Source organism: Artibeus jamaicensis, unplaced genomic scaffold (genome assembly GCF_021234435.1).
Source record: "Artibeus jamaicensis isolate MK-2021 breed Jamaican fruit bat unplaced genomic scaffold, CSHL_Jam_final scaffold_537, whole genome shotgun sequence".
NCBI classification, from domain to species: Eukaryota; Metazoa; Chordata; class Mammalia; order Chiroptera; family Phyllostomidae; genus Artibeus; species Artibeus jamaicensis.
The window spans coordinates 7,595,229-7,619,770 of record NW_026522047.1 but is presented as its reverse complement, the minus strand read 5'-3'; positions in this window follow the sequence as shown (position 1 = coordinate 7,619,770).

Sequence of the window (24,542 nt, the reverse complement as noted above, 5' to 3'; positions counted from 1 at the left end):
TTTTACAGGGCACCCTCTTTCTGAAGTCTTTTCCTTTAATTTTCCCCCCAAATCCATGTAGACCACAAAGTGTGTCCGAATGGGAAGAACTTAGTGGAAAGGGCTTTCTACCTGTATCAGCTGCTATTTGTAGCACGAACTGCTTATCAGAGGGAAAAAAAGATGGTTTCAGTCATTCTGCACGTGAACTGGTGACTGCAGGTCATGGTTTTGGGGCCTCTGACCTCTAAAACACATCCACGTCACTCCACATAGGCACATTATGATCCTCCTTCTACTGACCTCACTTTTGCAGTCCCCGTCTAAATGCCGAACTGCCAGCGACACAGCGTCTGCTCAGTGTTCTCGGTGTGCAGCACAGGCCTGTCCAGCTTCGATTTCCTGTCTGTCCTCTCTCTGGCTACCTAGGCTCCAGTTCTGATGGAATCACATTTATAAACCATCTCATGGCAACTTGTTTCTCGCTTTGCTTCTTGTCTTATGCAGATAGAGAATCCTACTCATTTTATTTTATATTTTTATTGTTTACTGTGGTCTCCATTTCACCTCTGCAACTCTCCCGACCCGAGCCATCCCCCCTCCTCTGAATGAGTTCAAGTGCATAAAACCATTCTCCTAAGAAAACAGGAGGTACCTTGCAAATAGTTTAGTTATCTTATTTAAGACCAACTTTGAACAGTTAGACTCTTAAAAACCTTAACCCCAATTCTATAGATGTTCTTCTGCATTGTAGTGGTTACGTGGTAACGTTCTTGATGGAAATACAGGGTCAGTTACATACACTCTACAGCAAAACAATGAACTGATTAAGTCTTGCGGTGATAGTGGTATCATGTTTCCAGAATAAGAATAATATGCAGCACTTTATAAGAAATCAGTGTGTATACTATTCATCAATGTGAATTTTTAAATGTTATAGCATTTCCTTAATACCCTAAAGTCATTTAAGCAATTCTTTATATATAAAGTTAAATGAAGTCTGAAAAGAGATTGTAAAGAATGATCGAAAAACCACAGAAACCTTGTAAGACAAGGTGAATAAGGAACATGTAGGAGGTAATATGTGTTTGGGTTGGTACACATGTATACATACGCACATAGATGTATGTGAGATCTTTTTACTTGGCACTGGTTTAACATTACATTATAAACAGAAATTGTCCGTTTCAAAGGCCAGTCCAGTGGAGAGAGTGGTATCACAGAAGTCCTTGGATTGCCTGGATAATGAAGTGTTAGCTGAGGCACCCGGAATAGATGCCAACTGTGCTGGGGAAGGATTTGGACCAAGTCTTGGTCACACTTTGCTGAGAGCACCACTTGAACAAATGCCACCAGTCTAGTTGATTCTGAGTATAATTTTTCTTAGCCATAAAACAGGTCTTCAGTCAAGCATGATTTCAGCCACTTGCTTGATTTTAGGCTATGTGAGATTAGTCAGCAAGCAGGACATCATCTTAATATTTAAAATATTGTGGAGGGAGTTATGAGGGAGAAACAACAGTAGTGGTGCTGTGGCCTTTTTAATCGGGTGAGCCTTCGGATGTTGTGTGTGTACGTCTGAGAATGTGAGTGTATCTGCCAGGCGTCATCCAAAGAAGCAGAACTGGCAGGATGTAAGTATTAAAAGATTTATTGCAAGTGATTGGCTTATGGGTGGTGGGGGCTGGCTGGGCAGACTGTGGGGAAGGACAGTCTGGAAAGTTCTGGTGCACATGAGCTGATGCTGTGGTCCACAGGTAGCCCTTCTCCGGGGCAGCCCGAGGTCTTCTCTCAGCCTTCGAACTGATTGGATGAGGCCCACTCCGGTTACCTAGGATGATTTTCCTTTCTTTAAGTCCAGTGATTAGGGCTTCAATCACATCTACAAAATGCCTTCAGAGTGATACCTAGACTCTCAGTGTTGGATTGAATAATGGGGACTAGAGCCTAGCCAGGTTGCTATAGCAAATAGACCATCACATCAACCAAAGGAAATAAGCCTAATACAGAAAAGCTTCTTGTGTGCATCTGTTCACTTCCACTAAAAAAACCTGGAAACCTAAAGTATTGATTAATGGGAAAATAGTTAAATTATGATACATTTACATGAAGGATATTATGTTGTTAAAGTGATGTTTTAAATTATATGTATTTTGAAAATTTCAGAACTAGAAAATCATGAAATGTGATTATAACTTTTTAATAATGTGAATGGAAAAAATGGACATCAGCAAAATGTTAGAGAAGGTATTTTGGCATGGTAACACTATTTGCTAACTTTATTCAAATTATCTCTAAATAGGAAGAATAAATGTTCTAAAAATGCTTGTTCCGAATTTCCAAAATATCATGCTGGGTCAAGGACATTTTATTTCTATTAAGCCAGTTGATATTCTAATTTATTCTTGCCAATTAATTTGTTTGTAAAGTTGTAAATAAAGTTGCTTAAACTTTTATGCATGGTCACTATGATAAATTAGGGCAGATGATATAACTTGCTTGATGACCTTTTAAGAAAGATAGAAACAAAATACAGGTCTCAGGTTGGTGGTTATTTTTTATCACAGGTGAAAACAAGAACCTCTTGGCATAACTTACTGTACAAATGCATTCTGCTTTAAGAAAGCCTGTTGGAGAAAAGCTCAGAGTTATAACCGAGGAATTAATGCATATTCTACTTTCTTAGAAATGACAGAGACATCCTGGAAATGGATTGTATTATTACAGACACGGTCACCTGGAAAGGTTGTGTGTAGCCCTTTAAGATATTTCATATTTAAATGGAAATACATTAAATGTACAATTCCAACTAAGTATAGTGTTTGTGTAAGTGTGCATGCATGTATTTGTGTGTGTGTGTGTGTAGTACAAGAAATTGTTAGAGATTATGTGTGGGTTGTGAAATTATTGTTATATATTTTTTCTCTACTTTCCAAACATTTGAGTGTATTATTGTTATAATTATATAACTGTGCTTTAAAATTAGTCTTTAAAAATTCACATAACTTTTAAAAACGTGCATAAAGTTTTTAAAGTGTGTGTTTGGTATGCAAAAAGCATCTATAAGGTATTGTGTAAAAAAAGATGATGAGCTTGTTTGTACCTTGTAAGTGGGACTCAGGGCTTTTAGAACAGGAGCTGAGAATATTGGGTTTATAACAGTGACTTGCAGATAAGCCTTTCGGAGTGCTGAATGAATGAATGATCTCCGCACGCCCCCGCGTGTGTGACATACCACCCTCTTCCAGTCCTGTGGCTACTGTCCATACCCTGTCCCTCCCTCCAACCCCACACTCCCATTTCTCCTCCTAGGCTGACCACTTCCCCTGGGTAGGAGCAGCTTCAGATCTGTCCATTGTTTCTAGAGTCTAGCCCAGAACTTAGAACATATTAGTATTTAGTAAAGAGCAGCTGAAATAAGTTGTTGCCTTTATTATTGGCAAAATGATAAATATCAGAGAATGTCCATAAACATAAACATCCCTCCTTATGACTGTTCCTTTTGTCTTCAACATCAAGAACTCTTGTTCTTTGCTGGAGTCATTAGCAGGAACAGTACAAAAAGACACAAGAACCATGGGACTAGATCATAGTACCAGAAATTCTTTTTTTAGTTAAATTATGGGATGACTTTGGTTAGTAGGATCAAATAGGTTTCAAGTGTACATTTCGCTGATACATGATGATCTGCATGTCCCATTGTGTGCCCCCCACCCAAAGTCAAATCATCTCCCATTGCCATATATTTGGCCCCCTTTCCCCTTGACTATGTATCCCCCACCACCACTGAAATGGGGTCTTCCTGCCAGATTCTGACTTTTCTCAGGCCAGCAGGGACTGGGCCTGAGAAATCAGTTCTCTATTTGGGAGCACAATGAAAGCAGTTCACACTACAAATTATCCTTGGACCTGGAATTAAATGTACAACTCTTGCCTGGGCTATTACAGCAAAATGAACTCAATTTCTGGTCATTAACTTAAAACTTAAAAAAGAAATGAGAAGATTTTATTGTGAATAAAGGCAAAAGTGAGTGCATTTCAATGTTATGGGTCAGTCCTTACCTTCATTTAGCTCAAAGTGGAGAAGACGAAGAAGAAATATCAAAAGCCGTTTCCCATCCAGCTTGCCATTCAGAGAGGAGTGAGTGGCCCATTGAAAGGGAGGAAGGCAGCAGGTTCCAGGCAGGCAGCCCAGAGAAGGGCTTCCATGTGTCCAAAAAGCTCACAGCCCATATTTTGTCCTCTTTATTGAATGGCAGGACCTCTGAGTTGGGGGTCTTCACAGAGCTGATGGAGTCCATTCTGGCCCAGCCTAAAATTCTCTTTCTTCCCAGTGTTTCTACCGCCAGTCAAACATATTGCCTGCATTAAAAATGTTTCTTCTCACCTTGGCTGGCATAGCTCAGTGGATTGAGCATGGGCCTGCGAACCAAAGGATCGTTGTTGGATTCCCAGTCAGGGCACATGCCTGGGTTGCAGGCCAGTTCCCAGCAGGGGAGGCACAAGAGGCAACCATACATTGATATTTCTCTCCCTTTCTCCTTCTCTTCCCCTTTAAAGATAAATAAATAAAATCTAAAAAAAAATGTTTCTTCTCAATAAAGCTAGAAATAAGGGAGGTGGGGCGTGACTCCTATTGTTCGAAGTAATTAAGACTCCTAATAGACTGAACACTTTTTTTTAAAGAGAGAGGTTAATAGGTTAGCCTTTTAATACATGATCTGCTCCTCATGGGCCTTTCTTATCTTCCCTCCCTGCCTCCCTTCCTTCTCTCTCTCTCCTTCCTTCTCTCTCTCTCCTTCCTTCATTCATACATTCAACTGTCAAATATTGAGTGTTTACTGAGTTGCCACAATATACCAGGTATACTTCTAAACCCTGGGAATGGAGGTAGGAACATAAACAAATCTTTTCCCTCATGGAACATACATCTTTTTGTGAGACATAACAAGAACAAACATCCATGTGATATGCAGGCAGTCAGTACTGAGGGTATGGGGATAGAGACTGATAGCTTGTGCAGGGGACAGTTGTGGTCAGGGAAAACCTTTCTGATGAGACCCATGTGTGAAATGAGGGAGCACACTCTGTGCACATCTAGGAAGGACACTCCAGGAAGAGGAAACTGCAAGTAGAAAGACTGACTTGCGACTGCACGGAGTATTCAGTGGAATAACAAGGAGACTAGTGAGTCTGGAGAGAGGAAATATTGCGGGAAATGAGCTCAGGGAGGTGTGGGTCAAGATCACATGTCTGAGTGTGTGCTCTGTACCTCCGTGGGGTGCGGGGAATGGAGGGCTCAGTTGTTAGTCACGGAGGCAGGTGTTTAACCCTGATGATCTTATGTGAGGACAGGTTATAAGTGAACAACACACATGTTTTTAAATCTAAAGTACTCTGATTAAATCTTAAATGGAGAAGTGGATTTTGTGTTTGAACAGCATTTTAAATGTGAGATATTTGAATTAGCATAGAATTAGAGGAAACTGTAATAATCGTCAGGTAACATCTTATTTCATAGATGAGTTGATTGTGATTCAGAAAAAAATGATAATATATAATCATCGCTATGTCAGTTATTCTGCTAAGCGCTTTACACATTCAACTCCTACTGCAAACCTGTGGGATAGGCATCAGCACCCTCATTTTAAGGACACCCAGGCTGACTGAAGTTAAGAAACTTAGACCAGATCAGAGTCCTGCTAAGCAGCAGAGCCCTGAGTCAAAGGCAGATGCAATCTCCCTCTTGTCTGGAAGAACCTTTCTGACAATTGATGTTTTATATTTAGATCCTAAAAAATTCCAGCATCCAGGCTTCTTGAGTTTTGGGACAAGGCCTTCTGTTTTCCCTTTGCTTGAATCAAAAACTTGGGCTTTTGACCAATATGTCCCACTGCTTCTGAGTGGTAATGTGCTCCAAGTTGGTAGTTGGAATAGCTAGGTTTCAAATCATACCACGGCCATTCGACTCCCAGCTTGGTGTTCTTTATATGATGCTACCCCACTCTTTGAATACCTTCGCCCTCCACTTCTCCAACAATCAAGTCAGGGACCACTCAAGGAGGGCAAGGGGTGTCACGTTCAAGCCTTGCCACAGCCCCGTCTTCAAATCACCAGGTCTTCTGACAGAACCAGCCACCAGTGATTGCTTGAATTTTGGTCAAGGTCAACTTTACCTTCTGCACTTGCCCTAAAGTAGTTTGGCTGTTGGTCCAAGAAAGTTTCCAAATTAAACTACATGGGAAAAATAATTCTTTCAGTAATTTTTTTTGAAGAGTTATTAACTAGGGGAGAAATTGGAGGAAAGACAGAACGCATTTAATGGTGCAGATTATGCTGTTCTGCCAGAAATTCTTCCTTGTTTTTAATTCTTTTCTCCAGAGACAACATTTTAAAGAACATTTAGAAGGAAGACATAAAAGGCTAACATCTTTGGAGAAGAGAAATATGCGTTATCTGAGCAGAATAACCTGGACCAACATTTGCAAATGACATAAAAAACATCAGGAAGGCTGAAAGCAAAGACTAGCCTTTGCTAGTCTGGAACTCTGGAAGGGGTTATAGCCTCCCAGAGTTTTCTTTGAGTTTTTGCTGTGTCTTTGTTTTGTTTCTCTTATGGGAGAAGACCATTATGCATGCCTCCCAGAGGACTCAGGATAGTTGGCTTGTTCTTTCTCTGTCTACACCTGGCTAAATATTCTTTGGCACAATACAGCTCAGGGTAATACTTGGATTTATTGACCAACAGGTTGGGGGAGTGCCGTGTCAAAAGAACATATGCTATCATTTTTCAGAAATTCAAATGAGCAAGAAAATTCTAATGAGTTAAAGAGTTTTGAAAATTAGAAAATTGACTTAGCTATGCCACATCCAGACATTTATACTCAGGAAATAATAGAACAGGGAAACAAAGTTATAAATGCAAAGTTGTTCATTGAAGAGTTATTTATAATAGCAAAATTAGGAAACAAACATATACAAGAACATGTAGGGAATCAAAATGTTTTAAAAATAAAGTATGTATGTGATGTAAGCATCATGGTGAAATAAGATTTTCCTCATTTTTGTCCTACTCCCCACACCCATAATTTGGCATTCAACTGTGGACAAAGTGCCTTTGTAGGAGCCACAAGAAACTTATTTTTCTCTAGGCCTATCAAAGTACTGGGTTGTGAGTCAGATGATGTCCCTGGTGAATTCTACCAAACATTTAAATGAGATATAACCCTTGTGCACTGTTGGTGAAAATCTGATTTGGAATAGCTTCTATGGGAAATGGAATGATGGTTCCTAAACAAAAAAATAAAAATAGAAATACCATATGATCCAGAATTTACATTTCTGGGTATCTGTCGAGAAGAAATGAAATCAGGATCTCAAAGAGATATCTACATCCCCATGTTAATTACAGCATTATTCATAATAATCAAAATATAGAAAGAACCTACAACAGCCTACGTGTCTCTCAGCAGATGAGTGGATAAAAATATCACACACGAGGAAGAAGGAAATCCCATCACTTGCAACAACATGGATAGACCTTGAAGATATTACCCTAAGTGAAATAAATCAAAGACGAATATTGTATGATATCACTTATAGGTAGAAACTGAAATAGAGAAACTCATAGAAACAGAGTGGAAGGGTAGTTACTAGGGGCTAGGGAATGGGGCAGATGAGACGAGACTGGCCAAAGGGTACAAGGTTTCAATTTCTACAGGGCTTGCTCCATCTCTTTTGCCTCTTTGTTCTAATTATCTCCTCAATGAGGACTGAACTAACTGCTGAATTTAAAATTGCATCCTTCCCCCGACTCCTGAACCCCATTGCTGTGGTCCGGTGTGTCCCACTGGACAATGTGTTAGTGGTGGGTGAGATGGTGATCATCACATTTAAAGATCTCCAAAGTCCATGTGTTCTTTGAGTGACAGTAAATGCATTCATGAACACCAGCTTTTGTTAGATTAAATATGTATTTTAAGTGGGGAGGCAGAAGAAAAGTAAAAATAGAATATGTATATATAAATAGAGCAGAATAAAGGAATGAAGCGGAAGCAGGGAATCCCTAAAAAGACATAAAAAAAGAAACTAGATAAAGCAGGATAAAGTAAAAGAACAAAATAAGAAATAAGTCCAAATATATTTTCAATGAATACATGTATTTTCAATATATAAAAATAAGTTAAGTTTTACAATTAAAAGCAAACACTGTCAGCCCAGATCACCTGTCCTGTCTCTCTCTGTCTCTTTCTGTCTCTGTCTGTCTGTCTTCTGTCTCTCTTTCTCACACACACACACACACACACACACAAACACGCACACGTTGAAGGTATGAGGGTGTAGGATACCAAGATGTTGAAAATAAAAGGGCGGGATAAGCAAATATGTAAGAGATAAAAGGTGGTATAGCCATATTACTATTGGACAAAATAGACTTTAATTAGTGAAAAACCTGGTATGGTCTATTAATGTTAAATGTGTTAATATTTAATGTGTTAAGATGTTAAGTTTAGTGAAATAGATCACATAACTAATTTTAAAAGCTGTAATTTATCATTCCAAGCTTATATATATGTGATAATATAGCTAATTATTATATAAAGCAAAAATTAATGGAATTGGCCCTGGCTTGTGTAGCTCAGTGGATTGAGCACAGAACTATGAAGCAAAGGGTTGCTGGTTCAATTCTCAGTCAGGGCACATGCCTGGATTGAGAGGCAACCACACATTGATGTTTCTCTCCCACTCTTTCTCCTTCCCTTCCCCTCTCTCTAAAAATAAATAAATAAAATATTTTTAAAAATTAATGGAATTGCACCTTGAAACTGATGTATTTCGTATGTTATCTACCCTTTATCAAATTGGTAAATATCTTCTATCACCATGGAAAGTTCTAATAATTCTCTCTGTAATTTATAGATTAAGGCAACAAAATTCAGTGAAGATAGAAAAGATTCAAATAACACAATTGCCAGGCTAAATCTACTGGAACCCTACAATTGGCATACATTTCTCAAGCTCATAGATGATTTATAAAAACTGACTATATTCTGGGCCATAGATCAAGAACTCAGGAAGTCAGCATCATATAGATTTTTTTTTTACCTCAAGACAATTGTTAGAAAACAGTAAGTCAAACAATACGATAACAAAACAAACCCCTTATATTTGGAGATTTTAAAAGAACATTCTGCAGTTCATTGATCAAAGAGAAAATAATGAGAATGAGAAAAATTTGTTGTGGAATAAGAGAGACCTTGTGAGAAATGTGTAGCTTTAAATATTTGTATTATTAAAAAATAAACTTAAAAGAAATATTGATTTAATCAGTTCACTTTAGAAATTAGAAAAAGCACAGGAACATATGCATACATTTAAAAAGGAAGGAAATAATAAAGGCAAGAGAAAATTTAAAAAATTAAAAATAAATACAATAAAGTGAATCAAGTTGTCAAAAGTTGATTCTGAAATACTAGTAAAATTATCAAATACACAGCAAGATTTATATTAAAAAGAGAAAGGGCACAGCCAAACAATAAGGAATGAAAAATGACTCAGTATAGATGCAGGAGAAATTTAAAAAGATGAAAGAAAATTACAAACCACTTTATGCCAATACATTTTAAAACAAAGATGACAAATTTCTAGAAAAATATTTATGTTAATTGACTTAAGAAGGTTTAAAAAACCTGAATCAACCTATAACCATTGAAGAAATTGATTCAGTAGCTACATATCTTTCACAAAGAAAGCACCAAGCCAGAGAGTTTTTCTGTTGAGACATAGCTAACATGCAAGGAGGACATAATTCCAATCTCTCAAATCCTGTCCAATTCATAATACAAGGATGCTACAATCTTGATATCCAAACCAAACAAAGAGTGGGAGAAAAGTAAATTGCAGACTAATCTTAGTCATAAAAATAAATGTAAAAGTTCTATACAGACTCATAAATCCAGTAGTATGAAAAGTATAATGCATAGATTATTTAGTGGTACATTTAAATGTCTTACACCATATATTACAGATGAAAACATGAACCTATGAGGTAAAGATTGAGCAACCTGCTTGTATTAAAATTAAGATCTGTTCATGAAGAGACATACAAGAGTTAACTTGAAAGAAGAACTGACAAAGAAATGTTGCCTAAAATATAAAATATAAATAAAAAATAAAAAATAAAATATATAACTGACAGAGAAATAAAATATAAAATATAATATGTAACTGACAAAGAAATAAAATATAAAATATATAACCGACAAAAAAATGTTGCCTAAAATATAAAAATTCCTTTGAAAAGATCAATAAGAAAAAGGCAAGCAACCCACCAGGAAAACAAGCCAGTGACATGATGAGGCATTACACAGAGGAGGGGACAGGAATGATCATAAAATGATGAAAAGATGCTCAACTCCATTAGTAATCCACAAAATACAGATCAGAACCACAATGAGATACAGTGAGGTGCTGTTTTATACCCATTGTAGTGGCAAAATAATAAGATGCATAATACCAAGGGTGACTGAAGATGCAGATAAAGCAGAAATTCTTGTACACTGATGATTAAAATATAAATTTGTACAAAACCTTGGAAACGATTTTGGGATGGTCTGGTAACATGGAAGATGTGTAAATCTGAAGTCAGCGATGGGCCTGCCACTTTTATATCTAGGAGAAACCCTTGCACCGGTGTGTGGATCAGGAGGCATGTACAAGAATGTCCATAGCTGCACTGTTGATGATGGCCCCGACCGGGAAGCAACCCAGGTTCAATGGCAGGAGACTAGACAAGCACACCATGGCAAATTCATACAGGGGAATACTGTTCTGCAGTGGACAATGAATGAGGTACAGCCACTCACAGCCACAGGTGCAGCTCACAGGCAAATCGTGGAGCGAAAGAACAAGTTCTAGATGACTACGAACAGTGTGAGTCGGCTGAAAAATACAAAAAAAACCCCAATAAATGAAAAACAAACCAACCAAACCAAACCAAAACAATGCATTTGTATATCTGTTTACTTTTCAATTACAATTTACATTTGGTATTATTCTGTTTTAGGTTCACATGTGCAGCATAGTAGTTAGAAAACTATCTATTTATGGAGTGGTTCTACCCCCCCCCCCCATGTTTCAAGCATCCACTTGGCACCACCCACTGTTACTAAGATCTTGTTGGCTCTATTCCCTACACCGAACTTTACGTCTCTCTGACTGTTCTGTAACTGCCTGTTTGTACTTCTTAATCCCTTCACCTTTTTTACCCAGCCCCAACCCCCCTTCCTCTGACAGCTGTCAGTCTGTTCCCGATGAGTCTGTCTCTATTTTGTTTGTTTCAACAATACATTTTTAGAGTTATGCAGATATACGGTGAACTATCAAGAAAAGTGAGATAAAGGTAAGCACAGTCCAGGACCAGAGAGGGGGAGATGAGATGGGGCGGGGCACCACCCCAGGGCCTCCTTTCTCACGAACCCTGTGGGACGGAAGGTCCCTGGAGCTGGGACACTCCCTGGCCCTTGGGGAGGAGATCCCAGAGGCTTCAACGTCATTGGTAAGGTTCAGGTTCTTAAGCTGAGTGCTTGATCGTAGTATGTATCCTTCTGTATATAAAAGAAAATAAAATAGGGAAAGACGTACAGAAAACCCATGCGGATAGAGGAAGCATTTTGTTCCGGCTCCATCTCTACTAGAAAACTATGTCACCTTTGGCAGATCTCTCCCTGGGCTTCATTTTTCCCATTTTAATAAATGACCATAACAAATCCAGCCCTACCTGTTTTAGAGGATTGTGTGAGGGTCAAGTGTACTTGAACACATTGACTACGTTACTAATGAAATGAAATACTCACAGGCAACACAGTTTTTTTTTTTTTTTTTTTTGCATAGCAACCCAAAGGTTTATCTCTGCAGCTAATATTGAGAATCCACATGATGAAAGGTAAGAATGCTCAGTTTGATCAGGCAGCTGTTCCTTGGCCAGCTGAGAGAGATGTTCAGGAGGGTTATTAGCTAACAACTGTCTGAAGCTGGAGCATTCATGCTGTAGCTGGCCTTGGAAGGCATACTGGCCTTGGAGTTCAGAAACTTGGTTTGGAATCTGGCTTTGTCCTTTACTAACTCAGGGATGTTGGCAATGCACTTCTCACTCCTGCCCTTCGGTTTCTTGATGGGTAAGATGACAGCTTTTTGGGCCTTGTTCTAAGGAGGCAGCTGCAGTATTTGCGCCCACATGTCTGCATTGCATGTGGGTGTGCAGAACAGCAGCACGGTGTCCCTGTCCAAGGCTGTTCAGACTAGTGATGGCTTTTCATTATGGTGAACAACAGGTCCAGCCCAATGTTTTCTTCTCTGTTGGTTGCTTCTGAATAGGCCATTGTTCCTCTGCAGACAATGACCTCTTCTGCCTTCTAATTATTGACTTGCCGGCGGCCAATTGGTGAGTCAGGAACACATGCTTCCCTTTTGCCCTTCTGCTTGCTCCCTACTCAGCAACACACAGTCCAGCCAAGGTGACTCTATTCTTTTGATTGTAATCATGTAATAAAATGCTGGGCAAAGTTAATGTGACCTGGGGTCGGTGTCTTTTTTTTTGGGGCTACCGGGGGGGGTGGGGAAGGGCAGCGGGCTTCTGTGGGGGGGGGGGTGGGGGTGGGGGGGGGGTTCGTCTTTGGGGTTTTTTTTTTTGTGTTTTTTTTTTATAATGGCTTTCGGTCTTGTCCCAACTTCATGACAGCTTTCATGGGTCAAGAGTTAGTTCCACCAGACGGCATTATTTTGAAGACCAAGATCTAGAGAAAGTTTTTCAAGAGGAAGCTTCTTGTCTTGAGATAATTGTAGATTCAGATGCAGTTATAAGAAATAACACAGACAGATGCTGTGTATCCTTTACCCGGTTTTCCGCAATGGCAGTATCTTCCAAAACTATGGGATAATATTACAAGTACCCCACAGATTTCATTTAGATTTACTTGTACTCCTGTGTGTGTGTGTGTGTGTGTGTGTGTGTGTGTGTGTGTGTGTGTGTAGTCTCTTCACCCTCTCCACAGGTGTTTTGCACAGCAAAAGCTTCTACCTTTGATGAAGCCCAATTTGTCCATTTTTCCTTTTATGGATTTTGATTTTACTGTCAAGTCTAAAAGCTTTTTGCCTTAACCTAGATCACAAAAATTTTCTCCTATGCTTTTAATTTGTAGAGTTTTATGGTTTTAGGTTTCACATTTAATTGTATGATCCATTTTGAGTTAAAGTTTGTGTAATGTGTGAGGTTAGGCCTGAGTTAACTTTTCTTTTTTTTTGCCTGTGGATATCCAGTCGCTTCCATACCCTTTGTTTAACAGTTATCTTCCCTCGACTGAATTAATTTTGTACCTTTCTCAAAAATCAGCCAGGAATATTTGTGTACATATGTATATAAAAAATGAGAAAAGAATAAAATCAGGAATTGAGAAGTCACAATAATCAATTTATAAAATCCTAAATATAACTGGAAGTCTTTCACATTAACTTCCATGTAGAGTATAATGTTTATATAAACATAAGTAATGCAAATATGCTAATTTGAAATTCACATGCATGTTATTAAAACTAAACAGTAACCATAGAAACTGTTCAGAAATTAGACCAACAGAAGATTTTTTTTAGGTAGCAGTATTTTATTACTGACATTGTTTGGAATTGTTAGCTCATGGTGATAAAAAGCAGACCAAATTTTTGTTTGTTTTATTATTGTTTCAAAAGTCTGTACATATAATGAGCCCCTTCATTGCTTGCTCTGGGACAGACTGGCACACTCTGGGTCTGGCGTGTCCAAGAGGGTGGGGCCTTCTCAGGTGGCTGGACAGTTGTGCTCAGCTTGACAGTTTGACGGGAGACCCTCTGGGGTCTCCCCAGCATGGCAGCCCCAGGCTGACCAGACTTCTCACAAGCTGGTGCAAGAACCCTCCTCCCCTCAGGGGATTCTAAACACCCCAGGCAGGGCTGGGGGCAAGCTTTCTTGGACCTCGCCTTGGAGGTCAGAATTTTACTTCCCACACACTGGGTTGGTCAAGCAAGTCACTAAGTCTAGTGCTGATCCAAGGAGAAGGGAAATGAGCCTCACCTCTCAACAGAGGTGTAGCAAGGCCTTTGCAGCCTCCCCGCGTCTTCTGAATCAGTGTAGTGGTTGTACTTAGGGGCACGGCCTCTCTCATCATTGCCTTAATTTTTGCTCCTCTCTCTTCCCTACCTCTTATTCTGTAAGTACCCAAGTCTGCTGGTTCTTTCTCTGTCAGGCCCTTAGAGTTTACGAATTGTTGTGACTTCTGGATTTCTGATTTTATTTATTGGTTGATGTTATTCATTTGTTTTTAAAGGCCACTTGAGGTGGTGAGTAGCATAGTGTAGGAAAGGAGCTCTGGCTCCGGAGCCGTGCTGGCTGGGTTCCAATGTTAGGAGCGTAACCCATCTGGGTCCAGTCCCTCATGTGCACACTGGGGACCACGATCAGAGTCACTGCCATAGCCAGTTGTGTCCTAGTGAAGTGGTTTCATACACACGAAGCTCTGAGAACTGTGTCTCCCCCATGGCGTGTGCTGAATGAGTGATAACTGATACTATTCCCGTATGTCTGGATTGGGGTTCACTAGCTGTCACCCCTGAAGGGAAGATCTGATGGCAAGTAGTTTAATTCAGCGGTGATCCCAGGAAGCACCACTAAGGAAGTAAGGATGTGAAATGGGGAAGGGAAGGTGGCTGATACAAGCAGGTTACCTTCCTGGAAAACCAGAGCTTCGTTCCCTCTGCCTGAGGATGGAGAATGCAGGGAGCCAACGAAGAGCAAACATAGCTCAGGGATCCCACCCAAGGGGCAAAGCAGCTGGGGATTTGCACCCCACCTCTTACCCATCCTTGGACAACGACTTTTGCCAGAGGGTGTTAATTCCCTGATACTTCCTCTCCACGTGTGGGAAAACCCTTGGGCCAAGAGATACAGAGGTCAGGCCAAGGGCAGGGAAAGGATAAAGCCCAACCTAAGGGGGTGTGGGATGGCTCCCACTACTCCATATTATTTCATCTGTCCAGGATTCTAAATTTGGTTCCTGTACGTATTGACCTCCCAGAACATTCCAAATATAGCTTGGAGAAAGAGGGCAGTAGTTCTCGTAAGCTTGGAGAGAGAAAATAGTAGCGGAAGTGGAAGAGATGGGCATGTCACAGGGCCCAAGACAGTTGCTCGCACGCCCCCACGGCAATCTTTAGTGTTTATTCAAGCTTTCTCATCTCTTGGGCTCTCTGTATTTACCCACGTTTTTTTCTTAATATGTATTTTTTATTGTTTTTTTTTTTAGTTAGCAGGTCTGAGCTACTTGCATAACACATGTAATTTTTTTTATTTTTTATTGTGGTTCAAGTACAGTTGTCTCCATTTCCCCCTCACCACTCCCGTCTGCCCCACACATCTCCCTCCTTCCACCCTCAGTACCACCCCTCTTTGGCTTTGTCCGTGGGTTCTTCCTACATGTTCCTTGACGACTCTCCCCCTTGTCTTCCCCACTATCCCCCTTCCCTCTGGTCAGTGTCAGTCTGTTCTTTATCTCACGATTCTTCATCATCCCCACTTTACATGCAGAATAACAATGTCACAGCGTAGTGAAGCAGGAAAAGCCCTCCTCACCACCTGAGTGTGAATTTATGGCTGTGACCAGATCCTGTGAACTGCACAGAGCATGCATTTTCCTCCAGTTAGTGGTCAGGACCCATAACTATGGAGGAAGCCGTTGTAACCTATAGGCCAGCACCTCCAAATCGGGTGAGAGTTTGCAAAAAGTCATTCAAGACTGCTACTGACCAGATAGTTACTCTACTGTTGGAACCTCTCATTCAGATATGCAGGGGTCTTCTCAGAGAGCCACAATTCAACAAGGAGGCCATTAGACTGAGGTGGCTCCAATGGCACCGTGGCCTGTGTAAGCAAGCCCAAATCTAAGCTTGTAAATGCTTCAAGGTTACAAAATTGAAACCTAAAGACAACCAACCTAATTGGTTGCAAGCAGCCAATTAGGCCTGAAGCTGCAGCCAATCAATAATTTCCTTACGTGGCTTCCATCTTTTCTCTGTAAATACCTGTCCTCAGCTGCTATTGGTGGGGAACTCATAACCACGTCTGGTTTGGAATTGCCCGATTTGAATCAAGTTTTGCTCAAATAAAGTCTTCAAATTTTTTGTGCCTCAGTTTAGCTTTTTAACAGCAGGAAGCACACTTAGGAGAAAGTACGAGGAGGGAAGGGCATTGTGTTTGGCTTCTGTTTCCAGCCCGCGTCACTCTGGGTAGATCTTGGAGCTGATCTGTGACCCGGGGACAGAAGGATGTAGGGCTGGGCTGGGTGTTGTGGAGGGAGGCTACTGTCTCCTGCTGGGGTGCTTGGGGCGAGCCACACCAGGAATGTTTTTGAAATGGTAAGCTCTTAAAAAAATCAAAACCAGAAGAAATCAGAGGAGTAGAGCACTGCAGATCTCTCTGTTTTTCTTTTTTTTGGGGGGGGGGCAGGCTGTCCCTCATGCTGGCCGAGGTTCTACTTCTTCAGCTTCCAGTCCCCTGAAACCAGAGCTAGAGCCTCATCAGAGGTTCAGTGAGCAAGGGTTTGGTGAGGGCTCCAGGAGTACACCCCTGAATGCGGGGTGTGTGTGTGAAAAACCCCGAAACTCGGGCCTGGGGGAGTTTATGGTTTCACAGTTCAAACGAATGTGTAATCAAAACAAGTGAAGCCCTGGCTGGTGTAGCTCAGTGGATTGAGTGCGGGCCTGCAAACCAGACAATCGCGGTTCGATTCCCAGTCAGGGCACATACCCGGGTTGCAGGCCGGTTCCCTGCAGGCCAGTTCCCAGCAGGGGATGCATGAAAGGCAACCATACATTGATGTTTCTCTCCCTCTCTCCTTCCCTTCCCCTCTAAAAATAAATAAATAAAAAATCTTTAAAAAATAAAAGATTTTTGAAAAAAACAAAAACAAAAACAAGTGTGGACTTACCAATGCAGTGATTGTGCATGTGTATTTCGGGAGACAGTGGACTGAGAAAAGGGTGGAGTTAAGTGAAGGAGGCTGCAGAGACGCAAGTCCCTGATGCTGCTACCTGCTCCTCCCTGGCTTTTCTCCTGCAGGCTGTGACTACAGGCTGATGCACAGCTGCCCAGTACTTCGGAGGCTGCACCCCGAACTGTCAGAACACATGAAGGAGTGTGCCAATAGCTATTCAATGAAAAGATCTATTTTCTCAGATTTCCATGGCCCTGTTCTGGGGACTGTATTTTAGGAATAGAGCACCCATATCTAAGAACATACACATTATTTGTAGTGGCCAAAATGTTGGGAAAAACTTGAATGTAGGGGGGTTGTTGTATTATTTGTAGAGCATTTATACTACAGATTATAGATGATTGATTATGCAGTTATTAAAAATGAATTGAAGCCATATCTGTGAATCCAGAGGGGTGGCCATGCCTATTATATCTAGGAAAATTTTCCAAAACTTGGAAATTAAGCAAAAAAGATGACTGCATGATCTTTATATCCCGCTATAGCGTTTTCTAACAAGCCAGTCTGAGGGGCATGTGGAAGGAGTCACTCGGCTTGACGTAATGCTCACAGTCGACCAGGGCCCAGCATTTTACATCTCAGTGATGTTTAACTCGTAGAAATCTAATAAGGGGCAATGATTTTTTTTTTCTGTGTAGTAAAGGAGATAACCCCAAAGGTTATGATTTATTTCCCTGTAGGACAATGACCAATTTTATATTTAATCTAGCAGCCTTATTTATCGCATTCCTCTGTTCACTGTTTGTGGAAGTCCAGGTTTCTCATATCCAAACTGAACCAATATTATCCTTCTGCTGAGTTCCTCCTTCATGAGCCACACGGAACTCTGACGTGTGGCCATTACATCTGCATGGGGCTCTGTTGTAAGCGGTTTGAGAATTAGGTCTTCACAATTGTGTTATGTGAGAAAAGCAAGTCACAGAGTGATGTGCATCGGTTATTCATTTAATGATGCAAAAATCCTCATTCATATGCCTGCCTGTTTGTACACATTTGTGTGAGTGCAGGTGTGGAAAATGCACACTAACCCCCGTGAACATTACTCCTGTTAACTGGGGGTGGCGTGCAAGGGAAATTATTATGATTTTATATACATTTTTATTTATGTATTATATGAATTAAGCATTTTAATAAAGAAATTTGATGAGAAAATTTTTAAAAAGATTCTATAACAATTTATTATCCACCTTATTTAAATAAAGTATATAATATGTTTGTAATAAAAGTTTATATTTCAAATAAAAACAAATTACACAAAATTGGGGTTCTATTATACTAGCTGAATCCAGCTATGCTTGTATGACTGATAAAACTAGTTTGAAATTTATTAATCTGCTCCCCCCCCAATATAAAACCTTACTTCCATCTTGTCTAGAAATGCACTTCCTTTGGGTGGGGATGGAGAGAGGGAATGTCAGGAATGTAGCTCCTGAGCAAAAAATTGCACCAACACCCCAGTCTTGCCAGCCAGGCTACTGACAAGAAAAGGTTTTGTGAAGTCCCGTATTCTCCCCCTTTCATAGCCCAGGGGCAACTTGGGAGCATTCCGTTTGAGGAGAGATGCCACTGCCAGGCCATCTAGAACAATCTAGAACACGAGTCTCCCTGCTCTATGATAGAAGGACCACAGGGTGGAGACAGTGCCCATTCCTGGATTGGACTAAGGTCTGGACCGGATTTGATATTAAGTCATTTTTCCTGTACAACCTACAGAGCAGGGGGCTCCTAGAAAAACCGTGTTAACTTGAGAGTCAGGGAGCTATTCCTTTCTGCCCACTTGGGCTGATATGAGAGTTCACTGAGAATGCCTTTACATTTCTGTGTTTTATGCCCAGAGTTAGGGCGGTGTGCGGTGTGGTAAACTGGGAAGGGCTTCGGCTTTGAAGTCAGCCTGACCCTTCCCCATCATGTGTCCTTCAGGAGGCAGTTTCTTGTGACCGGTAAGAACCTCAGTTACCTGTCTATCTACGCCTTGTAAAGTAATAACGTACTTGCATATGATATGCCGCGTGCTGTGCTTGGCACAAGGTAGGCTGCCAGAAACAGTGACCTTCCTGTCTTTTAGGGTGAGATGTTAAACCACGCAGCTCTGGCGAGAGTCTATAAAAGGACGACTTTGCCAGTATAGTCCACGTAATGGATATTGCCTATTACTGTTTCTTGGCTCAGAGAAACCCTCCACTATTTAATATTTCATAAGACATTTGTAATGGTTGCCACCTGCTTTATTAATAAAATGCTTTCTCTCATTAGAGAGATGAGAAAAGCTGACTGTACTCTGGGGTCCGGGTGTGCCCTGCTGAAATCAGTAGGAGTTTTGCAAGGGGGAGGCCGTCGGGACTCTAAGTGTGTGTGACTGCGGTTTTGGTGGTCTGAAAACGTATAAGGGACTCCTTTTATGGAAATCTCTAATGGTTATATTGGCATAGACAAAGGGACGTGGAGGTTTGAAGGAATGATTTAGACAACTTGAGCAGAGTAATCTTTAATGAGCGGTCTCTCGTACAGGGACCGCCTAGATGAGAGACTGTTGTAATCCTCTCTGACTGCATTTCCCTCCACGGGGGTAGCTGGAAGTGCTCCTATTTCTATTACCCAAATAAAGGTCCTCCAATGTGAGAGGGTTACAGCTTTCTAAGGAACGGCGCCATGAAGAACTGGGTGTTTTATGTAGCCACTGAGCCTTTTGATCGACCCTGAGGCATATTTGTGCAAACTGGCAACTTTCAGTGAAACAATGGAGATATGTAGGGAGCCAATCAGATTAACATATGAATAATGCTTCAATTCATAAAGGGTTTATTGATTTTTGTGAAATGACCTCCAGATGTGTTTGCATTTTTTTCATAACTTATTACAACCCATATTATAATATTTATATATAATATGGAGAATTCTTTGGGGATGATGCTATATATAATAAGCTGATCTACACCAGATGGCGTTAGGTAAGAGGCGAATACTGTTAAATCTAAAGGCCTGTGTGATGGAGGACTTTAAGCAATTCTCATGCAAGTCGTAAAATACCAGATAGCTAAATTTTCAAAATGCACATCTCTTCTAAAAGGGAAACTTTTGCAGATTTAATCCGATTTTTATCTCACATGTGTAGGACAGTTCTTGGCTGTTGAAATTAGCTGTTGCCACTGCAACTCAGCCTCCTATGGATTCTGGAACTCAATAGCAAATGTGGACATTTGCAAGGATCAGTTACCTAAGCCGCTAAACAAACAGTCACAGAAGAAATCTTGCTTTTCACAATGTGCCTATATTACGTATTCACCGAACATATTGCTGGAAAACACATGCTATATATGCATATGTGTGTACATGCATGCATGTATGTGACACACACACATTAGAACAGCATTAATATGAGAAAGAGAAGAATCTCACCTAAAAATAACTGAAGAAACTAACTTAAATAGTAGGTAAATAGAGACCAATTTCCAATTTATTACAATAAGTAATGTGGACAGATTGCTGCCAAGAAAAACAAGAGAAGAGGGAAAATTCTTTCTGGAAAATAACATGGTTGACAGAAAATAAAAGCTCAGTTTTCTCTGCGACGCTCTGTGTTCTTCTGTTTCTCTGTGACAAGGGCCGATGGCCTTTGTTGGAGAAGTGACCGACTGCATTTCACGGGGCTCATTCACAGGAAGAAATCTGGTCATTACCGTAACCCTGCCACTTCCGTGCTGGTGTTTTCATTGCCGCCTCACACAATCTACAGGAGGTGTGCACGCTTCTGCTGCCTGGTAAATCCCACCCCGAAGAACGTTATCACTGACACTGCTTATTTTTTTTTTTAAGAAAAATACTAAACCAGTGTTCAAATTCTGAACCGACAAAAAAAAAGTAAAGTTATAAAGCCTTCCCGTTGTATTTGTGATTTTTTTATTATATTAATTTGATGCTAGATTGAAGTATTTCTTCAGTATTGTGATGCATGTGGGTGAAGGATTGCGACTCCAGGTGACTCTGGCCCCTGCTCTCCATCCATGTCACTGTCGCCCTCGTTGCACCCTCATCCCTTCTCTGCTGGACTATTTCTGTATTCTGCTACCTGGCTTCCATGTTGGTCAGCCATTGCTCTGTGCAACCTGCTATGTACATCACAGAGAGAATGATACATGTATTGGAATGCACACGTGACCATCCATACCTGGAGATGGGCTCTGTGGTGAAGTGTTCCCAAGAGTTGGGGAATCAGGTTACACTTTGGGAGGGAAACTTTGATGCCAACGTAGATGATCAGATTGTGAAAATCTGCATGGCCCCAGGAGAGGCAGACGTCACTGTAATCTGATGGAATGTGTCCAGTCACAGAGAACGCTGGGCAGTGCTGGAAGCTGGCAAAAGGAGAGTGAGAGGTCAGCCTGTACTGTCAAGGAAAGATGGCCTCTTGGTTACCAGCTGTGCTGGTCCCATTGGCAGGAATATATCTGCTGTGGAAGTAAGCATTCCTGCTGCTCCTAAGGGACAGTGAAGGCTCCGTCTTGCTGATGTGATGAGATTTAAGTTCAATGCACTAGCCCTTCCCTTTCATCTTCCTCCTCCTGGCTCCCTGGCATGGTGTAGGCGCCACTTCCTTCAGGAAGCCTTCCCCTCCTAGTCTGTGAAGTGCCCTCCCTCCCCTTTGTGCTCAGGACTGGCACTTTGCACACCACACTGAAGTTATAGTTTGTGCGTCCAGGTCTCCTGCACTGGTTTCTTCTCCAAGGCAGGGGACAGAGACTGAGCACGCCAGGGCAGGGAGTGTGCCTTACTCATGTTTGAATGCTGGGCTGTTCCCTCTCAAGATGTCCCTCTCGTCACTGCTGTGTTTGATTTCTGACCATTAGAGGATGAGAGTGACCGTCAGCCCCGCCAGGAGAGCCCTTTTCATTTCTGTTTCTCGTATCCTGTGTGAGGATGAACATCTTTTTTAAAGCTAAGGACCATTTTTTTACATCATTTTTTTTGGTGAATTTTCTGTTCTTGTCTTTTGCCTACTTTTCTATAATGTTTTTGATCTATCACCCTTCATTTTAAAGAGCTCTTCATATGTTAGGGACATTAGCCCTTGAATATTTGTTCTAAGTTTATCATTTGTCTTCATTTTGCCTTTTTTCCCCTTTAATTAAGTTGCTGATTTTTATGGGGTCAAATTTGTCAATCTTTTAAAAACTCCCTCTGAGTTTTTAGTTACGGTTGGAATATTGTTTCCTACACCAGGTTAATGAAGAACTCAACCGTGTTTTTGTCTCATGCTTGCAGAGTTTTACTTCTTACGCTTAGCTCTCTACTCCATTTGGAGATGTGTGTGTGTGCACATGTGTGTGTGTGTGCGCACACGTGTGTGTATTGTGACGGTGGGAGCTGTGGACCCAATTTTATCTTGTTTTTCCAAATGGCTAGACAGTTATTCCTGTTCCATTTATGAGAAAGTCCACTTTTCTATAGTGAGTGGAAATGGCGTTTTAAGTATCAACTGTCTAGTTTAGTTTCACCTAACAGCTTGCTGGTGTTTTTGTTGAGAGATTGTGTAAATGTGTAAATCAGCTTAGGGGCAACCGACATTTTTAAGATGTTAAGTCTTCCTATCAAAGAACAGAAAATGGCTTTCTGTTTATTCAGCTTGACTTTACATGTTTCAGGAGTGTTTTAAAGTTTTTCTAATATAGGTTTTGCATATTTCTTGGTAAATTTTTCCAAGTACTTAAGTTTCTTTGTTGCTGTTGTAAATGGACTTTTTCCTACCCTTATAGCATCTCATCAATTATCGGTTGTTTATGTGAAGACTACTAATTTCCACGTGTTAATTCATAAGTTATTTGGAATAGGAAGTCACAAGAGTGCCATCGTCTATAATTTCATTAAATATAAATAAAGAGGTTAAAGTACATTTTGGGCAAACCTTGACAAATTTAAATTTTATCTGAAAGAAGAAATATGTGAGAATACTCAGGACATTTCTTAAAGCAAGTAACAGTGGGTCACTCATATATTAAAATGATTTATGAAGCTTTAGCAGTTAAAATTGTCTGATATGATAGCAGCCATTTGGATCAGTGAAGCAGAATTCAGATGTAAACTTGCATATATATAGAAAATAAATGAATGAAGCTTCCATTAAAAGTGCTAGGGAAAATATAAGCTATTTATTGAATCATATTGGGAAAGTTAATCATTTGAAAAAAATGGCTATATTTCTTCTTTTAGTTTCTGTGTTTAAATGAATTAGATGCACCAAAGTTTTAATTATGAGAAATAAAGCCATAAGAATAATGGAGCAAATATAGTTGAATATTTTTATGTTGTGGGGCCTACAGAAACTTTTCAAAGCATGATATCGAATCCAGAAAATAAATATCTATAAGCCAACAACAACAACAGCAAAAAATTGCTACATATATGATAGATATTGGCCAGAAAATTTTTTTAGATTTAAATTTTTGCAGTTAAAGGTTTTGACTTTTGAAATTGCATCCTGTACTATAGATATCAAGTGACTATTTTGGAACTCAAAGTCAAGAATTTGAAATTTTTTTTTGCTGTTTCCCCCATTTATCACTCCCTCTCTTGAAGTCATACCTCATTCTCATGGCCCACTTTTAATAGTGGAGTGACCTTGAGAAAAGGGAATTTCCAAAATAAAATAAAAACCAGCAGCAGATAAGTACATTGCTAATTTTTAAATTGCTGTTATAAATTGAAAGGAAAAAGATAAGCCCACCAATACAAAAATGGGCCAAAAGATAAAGATAAAAATGTTATTCATAAAAGAAATGAAAGTGACCAGTAAATGTATAAAACAGATGTTCAACTTTGCTTGTAATCAGAGAAAAGAAAAACATATTAAGACATCATTTTTACCTATCCTATTAAGAAAGGAGAAAGACTATAATAATGTCTGTGGGTGGAAGTCTGGTGTAGGAAAACCAATCTCCAGGTAGTAAAAACTAGCACTTCCTAAGAGGGCAGTTTGGCAAGAATGGCATAAATGTATAATGTATACCTTTTATTCTACACCTAGGAACTTTTTTGAAGGATGTAGTCTGATGTCCTCACACAGGTTTGTTTGAAGAGTTCATTGCAGCATTCTTCATAAGAACGAGGACTCAGGGGTCAGTTATATATGTCAGTGGCTGACCACAGAATCTTATCTAGTGTGGGACACTATGCAGCAGTTGAAAGTAACGATACACAACCGTCTTTGGTGATGGGAGAAATGTCCATGGCACCGGGAGTTACAAAGTAACGAGCAGAGCTTTGGGTGTCTCTTCGCGCAGAAACACGGAGCCACGTGACCGCCAGGGTCCCACCCTCACAGACTGGGGCGTGGGTGGCGGCCCCAGTATACTGTGAGGTAGCGGCCCTGTTAGCGCGGTACTATTGTTTCGTTGTTGCTGTTTAAAAAATCTATACATTTGTAGAGACCAACAATTGTTATTTTAAATGATGACCTCAGAATTCTCTGGGAGAAAGCAGTGATCGTGCTAG